The sequence below is a fragment of the Carcharodon carcharias genome, chromosome 12 (genome assembly GCF_017639515.1).
Source record: "Carcharodon carcharias isolate sCarCar2 chromosome 12, sCarCar2.pri, whole genome shotgun sequence".
Classification (NCBI taxonomy): Eukaryota; Metazoa; Chordata; class Chondrichthyes; order Lamniformes; family Lamnidae; genus Carcharodon; species Carcharodon carcharias.
The window spans coordinates 70651804-70670270 of NC_054478.1; positions in this window are offsets into that span (position 1 = coordinate 70651804).

The following is an 18467-nucleotide window of genomic DNA, read 5'->3' on the forward strand; positions in this document are numbered from 1 at the left end:
TTTGGGAACTCTATAAAATACTAACTGGCACACATGGTACAGTATCACAACAGAAGTCAGCACTTGCAAGGGAACCATGAGAAAATAATAGAAAGATTCCGTGCTGTGAGCTAATTAACAGTTAACTGAAATTGTTTTTAGCCTTGAACGACATTTAAAATCATCAACAAATCTTGCATGGAGTAACTATTTTAAAATGAAGAGGAGCTACTAAACAGAACAATTGCACCACGAAAGATGTAGCAGATTGTAATGCACAAGGTAAATAACTGGAAATTTTCTCAAATTTGCCTAAAGCTGTATCTTAATTTCCCCTATTTAGATAAAAATTAGCTGTATCTCTGTCAAGCTTTGGAAGAATCAGTGATACTAATACCCTCAGGATGGATCAGTCACAGTGCAATATTCCCTCAATGTTCATCTGGCTGTCAAGTGGTCCAAACAGTCTCTTCCCTTTGCAATGAGGATGCAGTCTATTGATTTCACACAAGTGAGTCCAGCAAACCAACCAGAAAGACGACTGCTGAGGCCACTGTGCCATTTCCTATTGCAAAACATTTTGCAACGTACACCAATTTCTTTCCACATAATAATTCCAAAACTTCATCAAACCTCTGCTGTTCAAGCTTTGGGATTCTGACAGGAGAAGTAAAGAGCTAGGACCTATACACTCTAATGATAGATTTCTCTATGCTGCAGTAATCTTGTGGAGGATCGTTCCTGTATTAGAGATGGGCTCCTGTCATCCATCAGTACCTAAAGTGAAATAGGAATTACAATATGGAAACAGGCCATTTGGTCCAACCAGTCCATGGTGACATTTAGCCTCCACGTGAGCAGTGGTGCTAAACCAATGTGCCTGCTCTGCTCCCATATCCCTTTAATCCCCTTTTCCTTCAACTACCTATCGAACTTATTCTTAAACTTAAATGGTCTCTGCCTCAATCACCAACTCCATTGAGGCATTCACAGCCTCACAACTATCCATGTAAAAAGGTTTCTGTTGCTCTCTGTCTTAAACCACTTACATTTAATAGACATGTTCCCTTGTTTTAGATTCCACAACAACTGGAAATAATGAGGGTAATTGTAATCTTTGGTTATTGAGCAAATTGGGTGCTATTTGTTTGACAACCCGTCCAAATTTCCTTCCGAATGACTTCAATGGACAGAAAATCAGACGTGTATAATAGATGAGTAATATGATACTGCCCATTTTACATTATTGCCGAAATTTAACTTTACTCCCAGCTGGCTTTTATCAACTCTGTCCATTCCTTTATCATTTAGATGGCCTCTTTCAGTTATCCAGCCATCAAATGAAAGCAGGCCCAATTTTCAAGTTTTTGGTTGTACTTGCAATTCTTCCAGGCAGTGTTCTAATGAATATACACTGTACCTTTTTTATTTCTTCAATATCCTATAGTGTGCAACCAATACTGCAGACATTAATCCAGCTGTGGTTTTACCATGGTTTTATATAGATTCATCATTGTACCTTGATTCTTTTTGTTCCTTGGTGTAGAAATTTGCCTTCGGCAGTGGTGCAGAATTGGATCTTCCATCTATTATACATACAATCGTACAAATTAAGAGCAGGAGTAGGCTATTTGGCTCTTCAAGCTTACTCTGCCAATTCAATAAGATTATGGCTGATCTGATTTCAACTTCAACTCCACATTCCCGCCTACCCTCAATAACCTTTCACCCCTTTGCTTATCAAGAATCTATCTACCTCTGCCATAAAAATATTCAAGGGCTCTGCTTCCACTGCCTTTTGAGGAAGAGAGTTCCAAAGACTCAAGACCCTCTGATTTCCCTTTCACAAAACTATGTTGACTCTGCCTGATGAATTTTTCTAAGTGCCCTGCTATAACATCTTTAATAATGCTTCTAACATTTTCCCTATGACAAGTTAAGCTACCTGGCCTGTAGTTTCCTGCTTTCTGCCTCCTCCCCCTTTTGAATAAAGGAGTTACAGTCACTATTTTCCAACCCAATGGAACCTTCCCTGAATCTAGGGAATTTTGGAAAATTAAAGCCAACACATCAACTATCTCACTAGCCACTTCTTTTAAGACCATAGGATGAAGTCCACCAGAACCCGAGGAATTGTCAGCCCTGTAGCTCCAACAATTTGCTCAGTACCACTCCCTTGGTGATTGTAATTTTCCTGAGTTTCTCCCTCCCATTTTCTGATCTACAGCTCATTCTGGGATGTTACTTGTATCCTCTATAGTGAAGACCAATTCATCTGCCATCCCCTTACATTCCATTATTAGTTCCCCAGACTCACTTTCTGTAGGACCAATGCTCACTTTCTTAACTCTTTTCTCTTTTAAATAACTGTAGAAACTCTTACTATCTGACTTCATATTTCTAGCTGGCTTTCTCTCGTACTCTAATTTCTCCTTCCTTATCAGCACCTGATCTTCAGTTCCAATAACTGCAATAATCAGATGCCGTGTATAACTGGCTGTAAATCCGATATCACCCATTTTGCACCATTGCCAAGAGCATTCCTGCCCCTTCATCTCTTATCAAGAACCCAGCATTCCAATAATTATCCACTTGAGGTGCTGCTTTTAATATCTTGAGAGCTTGAACCTCCAAAGTATGTTGCTTTTGTGCACCATCGGCAAACACAGCATCAATATCCACACGTATGCTGATGGCACCCTGCTCTAACACCACGCTCAAGGCCCCCTACCCCCATGGCCTCTAAATTCTCAGACTGCTTGTCCGACATCCAGCATTGAAGGAACAGAAATTTCCTCTAATTAGATATTGGGAAGACCAAAGCCATTGTCTTCAGACCCTGTTCCAAACTCTGTTCCCTAGTTACCAATCCTACCCTCCCCCTGGCTATTGTCTGTGAAGCTGAAACAGACATTAGCCTTTTTGGCATATTTGACTCCAAGATGAACTTCTGACTACATATTCGCACCATGACTAAGCTTGGCTATTTCCATCTTCATAACATTGCCCAACACTGCCCCTGCCTCAGCTCATCTGCGATTGAAGCCCTCACCCATTCCTTTGTTACCTCTGGGCTTGACTATTTTAGTGCACTTCTGGACATCCTCCCATATTCTAGCCTCCACTCACCCAAAACTCTGCTGCCTGTATCCAAAATCACATCAAGTCCCATTCACCCATCACCCTTGTGCCTGTTCACCTACATTAATTGGCTCCTCTTCCAGTTGCACATACCTCTGAGATACCTGTGTTTCTCTAAATCTGGCCTCTTGTTTATCCCTGATATTAATCACTTCACCACTGATGGCTGCGCCTTCAGTTGCCTAGGCTCTAAGCTCAGTAATTCCCCCTCTAAACCTTTGACCCTCTCTACCTCTTTCTTCATATAAGATGACTCTTAAAGTCAATCTCTTTGAACAATCTCAAATTTTGTGCCTCAGTGTCAAGTTTTGCTTTATAGCACTCTCACAAAGTACCTCGTGATGTTTTGCTATGCTAAAGGTGTGAAATAAATACAAGTTGTTGTGGACAAACTATAAATTTCAAACATTGATCATGATTGTGTTGAACATATGACAGAACAAGTAATTTTAGACCAACAAACTAGATATCTTCAAAGAATGTTGAAGCAATTTTTTGTTATTTTTAGTAGTCTATTAGGGCAGGTCGGAAGAACAGTTGGCCCCACGCTTTTCTGATGAATGTCTTGCTGCCCTCCAGGAAGAGGTGATGGCACGGAGAGAGATCCTTGTCCCCAGGGATGGGAGGAGGAGGCCCCCTCAACCACACCAAAAACGCCTGGGAGGAAGTGGCATTCAGGGTGAGCTCCCATGATGTGGTGAGGCGCACCTAGGTGCAATGCTGTAAGCGGTTCAATGATTTTCTGCAATCGGGAAGGGTGAGTACTGTATTGGCATGGGTCACTTAGCACAGCAGTTAGGAGTTGCCCCCCACCCCTCCTTTGGACCTCAGAATTCTTAGCATGTGAGTGGTAAATGTCAATGAGACAGCATCTGGGCAAAGGGGTGAGCCCTGTCTGCTTGGAATGAGTGTCTTGCGGCCTCAGGGTCACGAATCGGCTGAACCCTGCGAGGTGTTCCTCAGGTGGGATTGGCAAGATTGCAATGGCACTGCAGGTACAGGGTGGACTAATCAACGCTCCCCTGTTCAGGAGAAGGCATCCCATAACAATGCCAAGAGGTTGCAGACTGCCCCACCTTCTAATCCTAACTAGATATGAGCAGGAGGCCCCGAAGCTGGAGAGGCACCATGCGCTTAGGTCAACTGGCCGCGGTGAGGTTGGGGTGCCACTGGGAGGTAAGAGTGCCGTGCACTGAGGTCAGAATGTCTATAATAGCAGCCTGTCCACTGCAGTCTCTTTTTTGATGTGAGCCTTGAAAATGGAATCCGCATTGATAATGGAAAGACGAGGGCACTCTGATCCATGTGCCAGGCATACACAGTAACAGTGTAACGACTTCAACTAATGACATGTCCTTGATCTTCCTTTCAGGCTCACCAGCAGCCCATCGGGGTCAGGAGCCTGAAGGTCCATCACTGACCCCAGAGGACAGCAACCATGGAAACGCACCTGTGTCACGCCCTCTCAGCCAAGCAGGCACCAGCGCAGATACCAGCACCTCGGTGGGCATTAGATCAGTGGCTAGTATCTCGGTGCACAGTGGTGAGGGCACTTCATACTCTCTTGAGGTACAGGCAGAGGTAGAGAGTGCCTAGGGCGCTGGCAGTCAGAGAACTTCTGGGGACCAGGAACATGCTCGGTTGGTGCCTGATGATGAGATACTGCATGCCCAAACCATCTCCCACACTGACAGTGACTACCTGAGGTCATTGCCGGTGTGAGGGCTTGCAGGTCCGAATGCATCAGTCGTCCCTAAGGCAGCAGATACTGGAAGTCCAGCAGGGTGTGTGGGAGGATCTGGCGGAGATACATGAGGGAATGTGTGCCATGGTCTCCGTTGTGGAGGAGTCCTTACGGAGCATGAGCAACGCAAGAACTCTCATGGCCGGGTGCACTGCCTCTTCCATAGAGAGAGTGGCGACTCTCATGGAGAGGCTGCTCCAGGAGCTGAATCAGGGGTTCCTGGCGATGACCTCAGCTGGTCACTGTGGGAGATGGATTGGGCACCCAGTAATCCATCTAGGTGCCCATCCATCAATGGTGAGCAGGGAGGTCCAAAGCAACCTCACATTGGCACATAAGCTGCTTGTTGTCTCTGCGGACTTCTCTCAGGGCGCTCCAGATGACGGCAGCAGCTCTTCCGCCCCTCTGCCAGTGACCATGGCATCCAATGAAGGTGTGGCGACTGGGGAGATGCCAGCTGTGGCACTGGCCACTCCCTCCCAGATGGGGCCAGCACAGGCTCCACGAGCCAGAGGATGCCCGCCATGGTCAACAAGGCCAACAGGACAGCAGAGTGAGCAGGCTGTCTCCTTTGCCAGTCCGGTGAGGGGGGAGCACATAGACTTGGCACCCACAAGCAATAACTTAAAGCACCTTAAGCACAACACGGGCTTATCACTGGTGACATTTTTTCCACCCGGTTTTACGTTAAATATTATTTTGTGTGATGGATAACACCTTTCAATTTAATTTGTATTATGTATGCCAGGCACCACAGTATTAAATGTGTTTCTGTTCAGCAAGCCTCTTGGTGCTTCATTAGTTCTGCAGGTGCAGGGAAACCCATGATGTTATGAGTGACTCGTTTGTCATTGAACTTTATTGAAATGGCACATGGTGCATGATGTTCACCAAGCAAATGTTCCTGTCAGATATTGAGCATGGAGCCTGCAGCCCTGGCAGGTGGTGGTGGTTCAGCTTTGGTAGGCTAGCTGAAGGAGCATTGAATCAAAGCCTCCTGGATGTTCCTGCCTCCCTGGAGGTTACCCAGCATCTATCCCCTCCTGACCGTCCTCGTCCTCGGACTCACTACTGAGTTCACCATCTGTTGCCAGAGCAACTACATCAACACCATCTTCCACCACTGTGTCCCCCCTTTCCAGCACCAGATTGTGGAGAGCGCAGCATGCAACCACTATCAGTGATACATGATCTGGGGGGTATTGCAATGCGGCCCCTCAATGGTCCAGGCATCGGAAGTGCATCTTGAGAAGACCTATAGCTCTCTCTACAACAGCCCTTGTGGAGGCGTGGCTCCTATTGCACCGTTGCTCAGCCTCTGTTCTTGGATGGTGGAGAGGTGTCATAAGCCACCTTTTGAGTGGATAACCCTTGTCGCCCAGCAGCCATCCATCCAGCCGGGCTGAAGCACTGAAGAGCCTTGGCACCTGGGAGTGTCTCAGGATGTAAGTGCCATGGGAGCTGCCTGGGTACCTTGCACAGACTTGCAGAATCTGCATCCTATGGTCACACACCAACTGCTCATTCATGAAGTGGAATCCCTTCGTGTTGACGAAGGCACCCAGCTCACCCACTGGCAACTTGATGGCCACATATGTGCAGTTGATTGCACCCTGGATGCAGGGAACTCAGCAATCACTGTAAAGTCTCTGGCTCGCTCAGCTAGCTGGCCTCGTCCGTATGGTAGTGAATGAAAGTCAATGCACACCTGAACAGAGCGTCTGTCACCAGCCTGACACAGCTGTGGACAGCTGATTGGGAGACTCCACAAAGATCACTCACCAACTCCTGGAAAGAGCCGGAATCATAAAAATTGGGGGCCACTGTAACCTACAGTGCCACTGACATGGGATGTCCACCCACACAGTCAGTGCTGATCTCAGGGCCGATCATTTGACAGATGGAGATCACTATGTCCCTCTAGAGGCAGAGCCTCCTTCAGAATTGCACCTCAGACATATTGAGGTAGCTGCTTCGTCGCCTATAAATCCTGGCAGCAGGATAGAGGCTTCTTCTGCGACCTCTTCCGCCTTGCACTTTCTTTTGGCTCTGGGCCCCTTGTGCCTGTGCCTGTCCTCCCGCAGATCGCTCCCCTGGAGGCTGAATAGGGACACCTGATCTCCACCCTTCCACTTCTAGCCCTCTCTTCCTCCTCAGAGGAGGCACCTCCAGCGGAGACCACAATCCCCACTACCAGGGTAAGGGAAGGCTTGCTGATACCTGGAAGGCTCCAAGTAATATAACTCCTTCAGAGTCTTGAATTGAAGCCTGTTATTTCTGACAAAGCAGCTCTGAAGCAAAATGAAGTTGCCCTGTTCACACAAGCAAGTAGCAGTAAGTTATAATCTCAAATACAAACAACTCACATCAGCGAGCCCACTCACCCCCTCTTATCCTGCCCGTGGTTGAGATTTTTGAAAAGGTGGCCTATCTGCTTGCCAATTGTGCACATGCGACGCCCTGAAAATTGCACGGGCTGTACAAAATCGATTTCAATTGGTGCTTCAAGGGCCTTAACTGGCCGATTAATTAATGGCAGATGTTCTTACGCTTACATCATGTGCCCGCCTAGAGAAATATTGCAAGGTTGCGTGGCGATGTCAGGACGCATGCCGACGTCATCTCACGATCTATTATGTTCGGGTGTGTCGGGCGCATGCCTGCATGCTGAAGGTAAAATTCTGGCTGAGGTTTCCAAAAGCAAATACAAATAAAATAAAAACCTTATTTCTTAATTAAAAACATGTCCCTACTCATGTGACAGAGTCACATGAGGGGACATGTTTCATTACATTTTCTGCTCTCTTTTTTTTCAATTCATCATCCCCCTGAGGCAGCTCTGTGCCTCAGAGAGATTATTCTGCACTCTCTCTCGCACGAATGCGCATGCGTGAAGTTTGCACTAGGCCTGCTCATACTCCCCCCTCCATCACCCCTCCTCGCCACCTGCACAGGCAACGCTCAGCACTGCTGTTTGCATATCATGCTGGGCAGGCCTTAATTAGCCTGCCTAAAATCATGTGATATAGCTTTTTTTTGCCTGAAATGTATCTTGTTGCAATTTGCTGAACTATAGCAACAGAAACGGTGACGTATATAGAACTTGTTTTCTCCTATAAGCCTCACTGTTTTCCTCTGTTTGCCAGAAGCACAGAGTGAAAAAAGAATACTGACCCCGGAGTTCTGATCTCCAGGTGGGTTGTACCCAGGAGGTACCCCAGAAGATGCTCTGGGGGCCCCCTCCCGCTCTGGAAGTCCCCATGTGAGGACTGCACGGGAATTGCCCAGGAAATTCAAACTTCCAACGGGCAATTACCCTGCACTGGGAAACATTCAATACTCTGATTTAAAACAGAGACTTTGAATGGTTCTAACTCTCTTACCAGAATTGTTACCCAGAAAAATTAGAAGAATTAGAACCACTTCTAACCCCTGGGTAATTATGGCTGAACAACCTGACTCCCCACTGGACCCCTCAACTATCCCCTGTACCACCCAATTAACCTCCAAACCCCCAGCTACCAACTACCGCCCACCATCAGGCTATCCTCCTGAATCCCTCCCGACTACCCCCGACCTGCCCGATTGACCGCCCGACCTCCAGTATCCATCATATCCCCTGACTGACCACCTGACCCCTCAATCCAGCCTACTCCCTCCCTTAACACCCCATCCTACTCCTCTATCATCCTTGTCCCTCTCCCATCCTTCCCCCCCCATCCTACCTCCCCCTTTGATCCTACCACACCCCCTGCCCCCATCTGACCCACTTATTTTACACACATACCTTATCCTTCACTTTTCAAAATGGCTGGGACCTTTAAACTTACCGTTTTACAGAAGCTAGTGCTGTAAAAAGGGGGCATGGCTTCATTTTCCACTGACATTGCTACTGTGCACTGAAGGCCTTGGGAACCTGCTGCGCTATATATTTCTCACCAGGCCCGGGTTGGAAGGCCGGGCGAGAAATGTGCAGCTCCTGACTAAGATAAGTAAAAAGGAGCGGATTGCCAATCTAACTGTGGTTGCCATTCCTCGGAGGTTCTGGCCCATTATTTGCATGAGTCAGCTGCTGTATTTCTAATAGGTGAGGTGATTGAATGAATGAATAAATGACTGAATATCAAGCTTTGATTGTTATGTGTTTACTTGTTGCCAAGAAAATTTAAGGAAAATGCTGGTAGATTATTTTTCCTCTGAAAGCAATTCAAATCCATCCTCAGTGCCTTCTACCCAGCAACTAGAAAATACCCCCCTCCAGGTGTTTAAATGATGGCAAAAGTCTATATTGATGGCTGCAATACTAAACATTAAGCTTTGTGAATTTCCATGAACATTGGGTAGAGTACGTTCTGGCCCTCTGTGGCTCCAGTTTCATTATTGAATGATTTAATAGATGAACTTTCCATAATTTTCTGGTTGAATAACACTGCTTGCAAAAAAAAAATCAGTGCATTTTCGAAAATGGTGCATACTATGAATGCAAAGGCTAGATTTTTTATTTGCTGAGTGATATAAACAGTTAGTGATAGTTATAGAGAAAATCTACAAAGTTTTTGCAGTGCAATGTTACAATCCTTGAAATGGTTACAGATTTAGCTACCCAACCTGCATTCAAAAGATGTAGTGGTCTTATTAAAGCTAAGAATTGGTTTAAAACTATGGCCGAGATTTTCCGGCTCCTTCATGATGGGACCCACAGTGGGAGATTTAGCAGCCCACCAAAAGTCTATTGACTTTCAGCAGGACCAGATAATCCCGATGGCAGGCAGGGCTGGAAAATCCCATAATATGTCCTATGCCCTTATCAATGAACCCAATATAAGCAAGAGAAGAACAGCACAGAATAGTTGCAAGAAGACTGTGAGCAAATGATATTTGGAGTAGCTAATTGTTAATTCAAAGAATTAAGGCTCTAATGCCTCAAGCATCCTAGTCAGAAATAGACAATCTGACTAAAGTTATGCCAAAACGTAAAAAGAGATATTCTGGCAACAACCAAATTATGTGAAAAGATTTGTAGGAGATCGCAACGACTCTGATCTTGGTGAAGAACAGGTGGAACTGATCTTTTCCATGGATGCTACAGGAGGTATATCTGAAGTGTTCTACTAGCTTTGCAGAGCCTGGCCAGTCCTGAAAGACATATCTGCAGGGCTGGCTCTGCAGCAGGTGGTGACCACCAAGAGGGAGAAGCCTATTTGACCTTTCCCTCACCATTCTACTTTCAGCAGATACATCTGTCCATGACATTATTGGTAGGAGTCACCACTGGACAGTTGTTGTGCAGATGAAGTGCTGTCTACAGAGTGTAAGGGTATCTTTGTTCACGTTGAGTGGCACTACCACTGGGCTAAATGGGATAGATTCAAACCAGATCCAGCAGCTTAAAACTGGGCATGCATGAGATGCTGTAGGTCATTAGCAGCAGAATTATAAGCAACCACAATCTATAACATCATGGCCTGGCTAATCACTCACTCTACCATTACTATTGTTATGTCACTGCCAATGGTAAATACTGAGCTGTTCAAATCCCAGAGGGAAACTTGAAACAACTGTCAACCAATTTTTACAATTTGTATGTTTCCAGATGCAGGCTTTTAATTCAGTAGCAATAAGACCACGAAGTCTTAACAGGTTTTGTATAAAACTAAATTAAACATTTATTGATACAAGAAAGATTGTAAGTACATGCATATATCTGCAAAATTACTACTATAATAACTACAAAAATCCCCTCATTAATCTGACTCCTAGTTACACCTCCATTAAGGCAACAGTAAAACACAGATTTAAACAGACCCCTGGCAAAGCTCACTCTGGACAGTAGCATTCAAAATGAGTTTCTTTCAGCTCTGGATCCTTGCAGATAGCAGTTTGAGGTTTACAGGCTGGAGGCTTTAGATCTTAAAATCCGCCTCCTTTTTACCAACAGCCTTCTCTTCCTTTATATATATTTTCCTCTTTGAATGCAAATGTTTGTTGCATCATTATGTCTTTTGAACTTTACCCTTTCTAATAATAAGACCTTTCATAATACCTACATTATTAGTAATCCTTGGAAAAAGTAAACAAATGTTGTTTCTGAGCTTTACCTGATTAGGTGTAACATTTCACTCCCTCTCGCTGAATCCAAGCTATACTAGTTTGTTTAAAGAAAAAATGCAAATTGCCCCTATGTTTACCTGATTAACATTTCAGACCTACTTCTCTTCTATACATCAAAGCCTCTAGACCAGCTGGCTTTAATCCAATTAAGACACAAACATGCGCATGTGCACACATGCACACACACACCACTAAACTCTATTTTAAAATAATTTCCAATGACATTATTATATCTTCTTGACACCATCAAACCAGGGGGTTAACCATGCTTCAATAAGGAATATGGGAGAACAAGTCAGACAAACCTAAAAATGAGGGGACAACTTGATGAAACTACAACACAGCATAAGATGCATACAAAAAAGCAAAAGCAGCATGTGCTAGAGCTGAACAATCCCACAACCAATGGATCAGATCAAAGCTCTGCAATCCTGCCACATTCAGTCGTGAATGGTGGTGGACGTTTAAACAATTACTGAAGGAGGAGGCACCAGAAATATCCCCATCTCAAAGATTTGAGAGCAGGGCGGGCCAACATACCAGCGCAAAAGACAAGACTGAAGCATTTGCACCTATCTTCAGCCCAAGGTGCCCAGTGGATGATTCAACTCGATTTCTTCCTAAGGTCCCCAGCATTACAAATGTCAACCTTGAGCCAATTTGATTCACTCCACATGACATCAGGAAATGGCTGAAGGCAGGGCCCGAGCAAGGTGGATGCAGACGGTGCCAATCATCAGGGCCTGTGGTCTATGGGGGCCAGGGCTCATTGGCCAAGTTGCTTGTCATTCTGTATGATCAGTGTCCAAAACAGCCAGTCTGGTGCTTACACATCCCAATTGACAGGCTACCCAGCCAGTGATTGCTGTTGTTCTGAACAGCAGCAAACATTGGCCCAATAAGCTGCACCAGGCCCCCTTTTTCTTGCCTACTTCCTCGTGGATTTCTGTTTGGGTGTTGTTGGACTTGTGTGTTGTTTTCTTTTTTTTTTAACCCATTCATGGGATGTGGGTGTTGTTGGCTAGACCGACATTCATTGCCCATCCCTTGTTGCCCTTGAGGAGGTGGTGGTGAGCTGCCTTCTTGAACCGTTGCAGTCTGTGTTGGTTGGAACCTGGAGATTTCTGGAATGCAAGGTAAGTGTCTCTACATTTACTTATAATCATAGAATCATAGAAATCATAACACAGAAAAAGGCTCATTGTGTCTATGCTGGCTGAAAAACGAGCCATCTAGCCTAATCCCACTTCCCAGCGTTTGGTCCATAGCCCTCCAGGTTACGGCACTTGAGATGCATATCCAGACACCTTCTAAATGAGCTGAGGATTTCTGCCTCTACTACCCTTTCAAGCAGTGAGTTCCAGGTGCCCACAATCCACTGGATGAGAAACCTTTTCCTCACCTCCCCTCTAACCTTTCTACCAATCACTTTAAATCTATGCCCCATAGTCAATGACCCCTCTGCTAAAGCAAATAGGCCCTTCATACCCACTCTATCCAGGCCCCTCACAATTTTGTACATTTCAATCAAAATTCCCCTCAGCCTCCTCTGTCCAAGGAGAACATCTCCAGCCTATCCAATCTTTCCTCATAGCTGCAATTCTCCAATCCTGGCAACATCCTTGTAAATCTCCTTTCTGGCCTCACTAATGCAATTACTACCTTTCTGTAATGAAGTGACCAGAACTGCACAGTACTCAAGTTGTGGCCTACATAGTGTTTTATATAGTTGCAACATAACCTCCTTGCTCTTATATTCTATGCCTCGGCTAATAAAGGAAAAAATTCTATATGCCTTCTTAACCACCTTATCAGTCTGTCCTGCCACCTTCAGAGATCTGTGGACATTCACTCCAAAGTCTCGCACTTCTTCTACACCTCTCAATATCCTCCCATTTATTTTATAATGCTTTTACTTGCTTAACATTCCCAAATGCATCACCTCAAACTTCTCTGGGTTGAATTCCATTTGCCACAATTCTGCTCACTTGACCAGTCCATTAATATCTTCCTGCAATCTACAGCATTGACTTTGGTGGGAACAGAAGATTGCACTGGTGGGAGGGGCCATAAAATTCCACCCACTGAGCCAATTTTGTATCCAGCTTGCTACATTCCCCTGTGTCGCATGGGCTTTTATTTTTTAACCAGACTGCCATGTGGGACAATGTCAATAGCCTTGCTAAAAGCCATGTAAACCACATCAACTGCAATACTGTCATTAATCCTCCTTGTTACTTCCTCAAAAAATTTAAATTAGACGGACATGACCTTCCCTTAACAAATCCATGCTGACCGTCCTTGATTAATCTATGCCTTTCTCGTGATAATTTGTCCTGTCCCTCTGAATTGATTCTAGTAATTTGCCCACTACTGAGGTCAGATTGATTGGCCTGTAATTATTCAGACTATCCCTTGCTCCCTTTTTAAACAAAGGAACAATGTTAGCAGATCTCCAATCCTCCAGCACTTCACCTGTATCCAGACCCTTTCTAATTTCCTCCAGCACAGTTCATCCGGCCCTGGTGATTTATCCATTTTCAAGGATGCTAATCCCCTTAAAGCTTCCTCTCTCCCTATGTTTATCACATACAATACATCACATTCCTCTACCTTAACTACAATGACTGTATTGTTCACCTCCTTTGTGAAGGCAGATGCTAAGTATTCATTAAGAACCATGCCCACATCCTCTGCCTCCACACATAGGGCAGGAGTTTACTGTCAGCGAGCAGGGGTGGGGTCCACTCCCCGACGCGTAAAATGACGTGGGATGAAGTTGGGCAGAACTTCTAACGTCACCCCACCCCATTTAAATTTTCAGGAAGGCGGGCGCACAGCAAAATCAGCTGCGTGCCTGCCGACCTGTCATTGGCCAATTCAGGCTATTGACAGATCAATTAAAGTAATTAGTGGACCTGCCCGTCCAACCTTAAGGCTGGTGGGCAGGCCAAGAGCCCTGGCGGGAAGTAGAAAAAACATGAAACCTCACCCACAGGCAGGATGAGGTTTCATTGTCACATGAGGGGACATGGAAGGGATTTTTTTTTTTTCTATTTTTAAAATTTTGGAAAGTAGAGGCGATCTCCCTGAGGCTGCACTTAGCCTCAGGGAGATGAGTGCACTCTTCCATGCGCATGCGCGAAAGAGCACACTCTCGATTTTAGGCATTCCCCTCTGCCCGCACAGGAAGTGCATAGCTTTAATTGGGCTGCCCACGTAAAATGGCGCCACACTTCCGATAGGGGGTGCCGATCGGAAGCGCGTCTGTATGCGCCCGTCCATTAACTTCCCCCTTCGACAGGGGGAAAATTCAGCCCATAAGTTGCCTTTTTGTCATTTACGGGCCCTACTCTTACCCTAGTTATCCCCTTACTCTTAATACATTGGTAAAACAGCTTTGCATTCTCCTTGATTGGCTTGCCAATATTCTTCCATGCTCTCTTCTTGCTTGTATAATTTCCTTTTTGATTTCACCCCTCCACTTTCTACACTCCTCTTGGCTTTCTGAGTATTGAGTTCTCAGTATCTAACATAAGCTTTCCTTTTCTGCCTTACCTTACACTGTAATTTCTTTGACTAGCTTGGACCGTTCCAATCTTTTTCTTTGTAGGAACATATTTGAACCCCTTGATTCCCCCCCCCCACCTACTTTGAATGCCTTCCACTGCTCTGACACTGATTTACCTTGAAGTAGCTGTTTCTTTTTGCTAAATTACTCCTCAGCTTTGTAAAATTGGCCTTGCCCCAATTTAGAACTTTAAATCCTGTTTTATCTTTGTCCTTTTCCATAATTATGTTAAAACTAACTGAATTATGATTACTACCACCAAAATGCTCTCCCACTGTCACACCTTCCACCTGCCCAGCTTCATTACCTAAACCTAAGTCCAGAATTGCGAACTCTTGTTGAACTTGCTACAGACTGGCCAAAAAGCTTCTCCTGAATGCACCTTAAGAGTTCTGTTCTCTCCATTCCTTTCGCACTAAAATTATCCCAGTTAATATTGGGGTAATTAAAATCCCTATTATTACTGCCCTATTGTTTATGTGCTTCACAGAGATTTTCCTACATAATTGCTCTCCTATCTGTCTTTGACTGTTTAGGGGTCTATAGAGCACCCACAGCAGTGTGACTATTCCTTTTTTGTTCTTAAAATCAATCCAAATGGTCTCAACTGATGATCCTTCAAATGTATCATCCCTCCTCACAGCTGTAATTGCTTCTCTAATCACAATTGCCACCACTCTCTCCCTTTTTACCCCCCTCTCCACCTTATTTGAAAACCCTATAACCAGAAATGTTGAGGAGCCATTTCTGTCCCTCTTTAAGCCATGTTTCTGTTATAGCTATGATATCATACTGCCTCATTTCTATTTGTGCCCTCAGCTTTATTTGCTATACTCCTTACATTGAAGTATATACCCTTGAGCACTGCCAAACTCTTTTTTATTTTCTATCTTTTGTTTCCTCTCTCTTCCAGACGCACTCACTGATTTCCTGCCTTCTATTACCATTTCTGTTTTTGCCCAACCTGAACCTACCCTCAGGTTTCCACCCCCTGCCAAATTAGCTTAAACTCTCCCCAGCAGCATTAGTGAACTTCCCAGCAAGGATATTGGTCCCAACCTCACTGAGGTGCAAACCATCTTGCACTGGTCTCACCTCCCCCAGAAACAGCCCCAGTGCCCCAGCAATCTGAATCCCTCCCTCTTGCACCATCTCTCCAGCATTCGTTCATCAGGTCTAATCTCCTGTTACTAGGCTCACCAGCACATGGCATTGGTAGTAATCTGGAGATTACTACCTCTGAGGTCCTGTCTTTAATATCTTTCCTAGCTCCCTAAAATCTGCTTTCAGGACCTCATCCCCCTTTCTACCTATGTTGTTGGTAGAAATGTGAACCATAACCTCTGGCTATTCACACTCCTACCTCAAGAATGTCTTGCAGACACTCTGTGATATCCTTGACCCTGACACCAGGGAGATAACATACCATCCTGGAGTCACATCTACAGCTGCAGAAACATTAGTTTGTTCCCCTAACTTCCAAATCCCCTACCACTATTCCTCCTCCACTCTTCTTCCTTCCTGCCCATGCAGATGAGCCACCCATAGTGCCCTCAACTTGGCTCTTGCTGCACTCCCCTGAGGAACTATCAGGTTCACCAGTGTCCAGAATGGAAAACTGATTGGTGAGCTGGATAGACTCAGAACTTCTGCACTACCTGCCTGGTCCTCCTAAACTTTCTGGTTGTCACCCATTCCCTCTCTGCCTGCACACTCCTAACCTGTGGTGCAACTACCGCCTTAAATGTGTTATCCACATAGTTGTCAGTGTTGTGGAGTGCCACAGTGATTCCAGCCACCACTCAAGTTCCAAAACCCCGAGTTCAAGTTTCTGCAGCTGGAGACATCTCATGTACATGTGTTCGTCTAGGCCAGGGGAAGCATCCACGACTCCCCAAATGCCACAGGATGGGCATTCCAGGTGACCAAGCTGCCCTGCCATACCCATAGCTTATTTTGACTATTTACTGTAAACTAGAAAGTGAAGTAGACTTGCTCACCAATCAGCTCCTCTTGTTCGTGTAAGTCAGGTTCTTAAGGGTTATGTAAAACGTTTATGTTTTTCTATTTTTCTAAGATAATAGAACCTTACACTTTCCTAGCTTACAGACAAGGAAAGAAAAACTCAGCAACTACTGGAGACCAATAAAAAAAGGTATCAAATGAAACACCTCTTTTGCCTGTGCACCAAATTCCCATGTGAACTAAATTTCCAACTCCACACTCTGTCTACGACTCCCTCAGACATGATCGCCTATCTGCGCATGCACCCCTTATATTCTGTGCAGTTTCCGGAACCTATCTCCTATAAAGAGCTTTGGATGAATTACTACCTAGTTTAGTTTCCTGCTATAGTAATTAACGGCAATTGAACCAACTCCTTTCAGCTGGTTGAACGATAACTGTCACTACCAGCAACCCCCTGTTTAACAAGATTATTAACTCATTTGAAGGTTGTTAGCACTATGTAAGAACCTGACTCTTAATCTATATTTAAACTTTAGAGAAACTTACCAGAAATTCCTATGCGAATCAACTTCCCGACTCCACACTCTATGTCTCTCTCAGGCATAGTCTCCTGTCTCCTTATGCACCCCTTGCTTAACCTTCCCACTGAAGGCCATTCCATCCTGACACTTTCTGAGTCCTAAAGTCCTTCCCCAGTCCAGTCCCACTATGTTGTCAATGATGGTGCATTTGACCCAGGGTCTTTCCCCTCCTGAACTCTTCTCAAGGTCTGGAGGCGAAAGGTCCTGAGTCATGTCATGTTAATATAATGGCATAATACCTTGGGCTTATTTACTATACAAGACACAATGCATCAATTGCTCATAAGGGATTTGGTAAACAAGTTGTTGGTTCACTTATTAACACTAGGCACATGAGAACAGTTATAAATAGGTATAAAGCTTGATAGAATCAGAACTGTGTGTGTGCTTTGCTCAAAACAAAAGCGAAACTAAGACTGATCACATGAAATATTTCCCTTCTAGTGATGACATGCTGATATCCATTAATGGAGTATTACAGCAACCCCCTTTCTTTTTAAAGATATGTTCCTCCCTTTCCAAAGATGTATAATGATTACAATACATATTCATGTTTAGTTACTATTACTTAAGTGCACAGAACTGATGAATCTATGAGTCTCTATAGAGTAAAGATAATCTGCTGGTACACCCAGATCTTCTCATGCTAACCTTTTTCCATTGCTCACAGTGATCTATGAGGTTGCCATTCCTGGATGTTGTTCCTGGTTGCATTTGGGATCTTGTCCTAGATGCAATAGGACTGTACGGTGGTTGAGGAGATGGAATGGATCTGATTTGTCCTCAGTTATGTTTCACAGTTGTGCCTTTGTGTATAATGACTTCCTAGGACCTTGGTTCTGAACAAATCCTTGTATCCTCAGCTGGTCGCCATATACCTTCTGTGAGATCCTGGATGCAAACTTGTCCCAACTATAAACATGTTAGTTCTGTACTTGCACCTTACATGTTGTTTGTCTTCTCTTCTCGCTTTAAAAGTTGCTCTTTAGTTTCAGAGAGAGTAGAATGGAAAAGAGTAGGTAAATTGGTACGCACCGGTCTGCCAAACATGAGCTCTGCCGGTAATGGAATAGTTGCGCTTAAAGGTGTTGATCTCAGATGTAACATTGTAATGTGTAGACCTTGCTTGGTTCATCTACATTTGGAGAACATCTTTAAGTTCAATGTCAATGAAGTCAACTTGTAGATTCAAGGAGATATCTTCTGCTGGGTTAGGCAATCTGTTAAGCGTATCCAATGTGAACATCAAGTTACTTGGCTCGTACCTAAACTCACAGTCATAACTCTAAATCTTTATCGCGAGATGCTGCAACCTTGGTTGTGCTCTGGTCAATGGTTTTCACCAAATCATCTCCAGTGGCTTGTGGCCGGT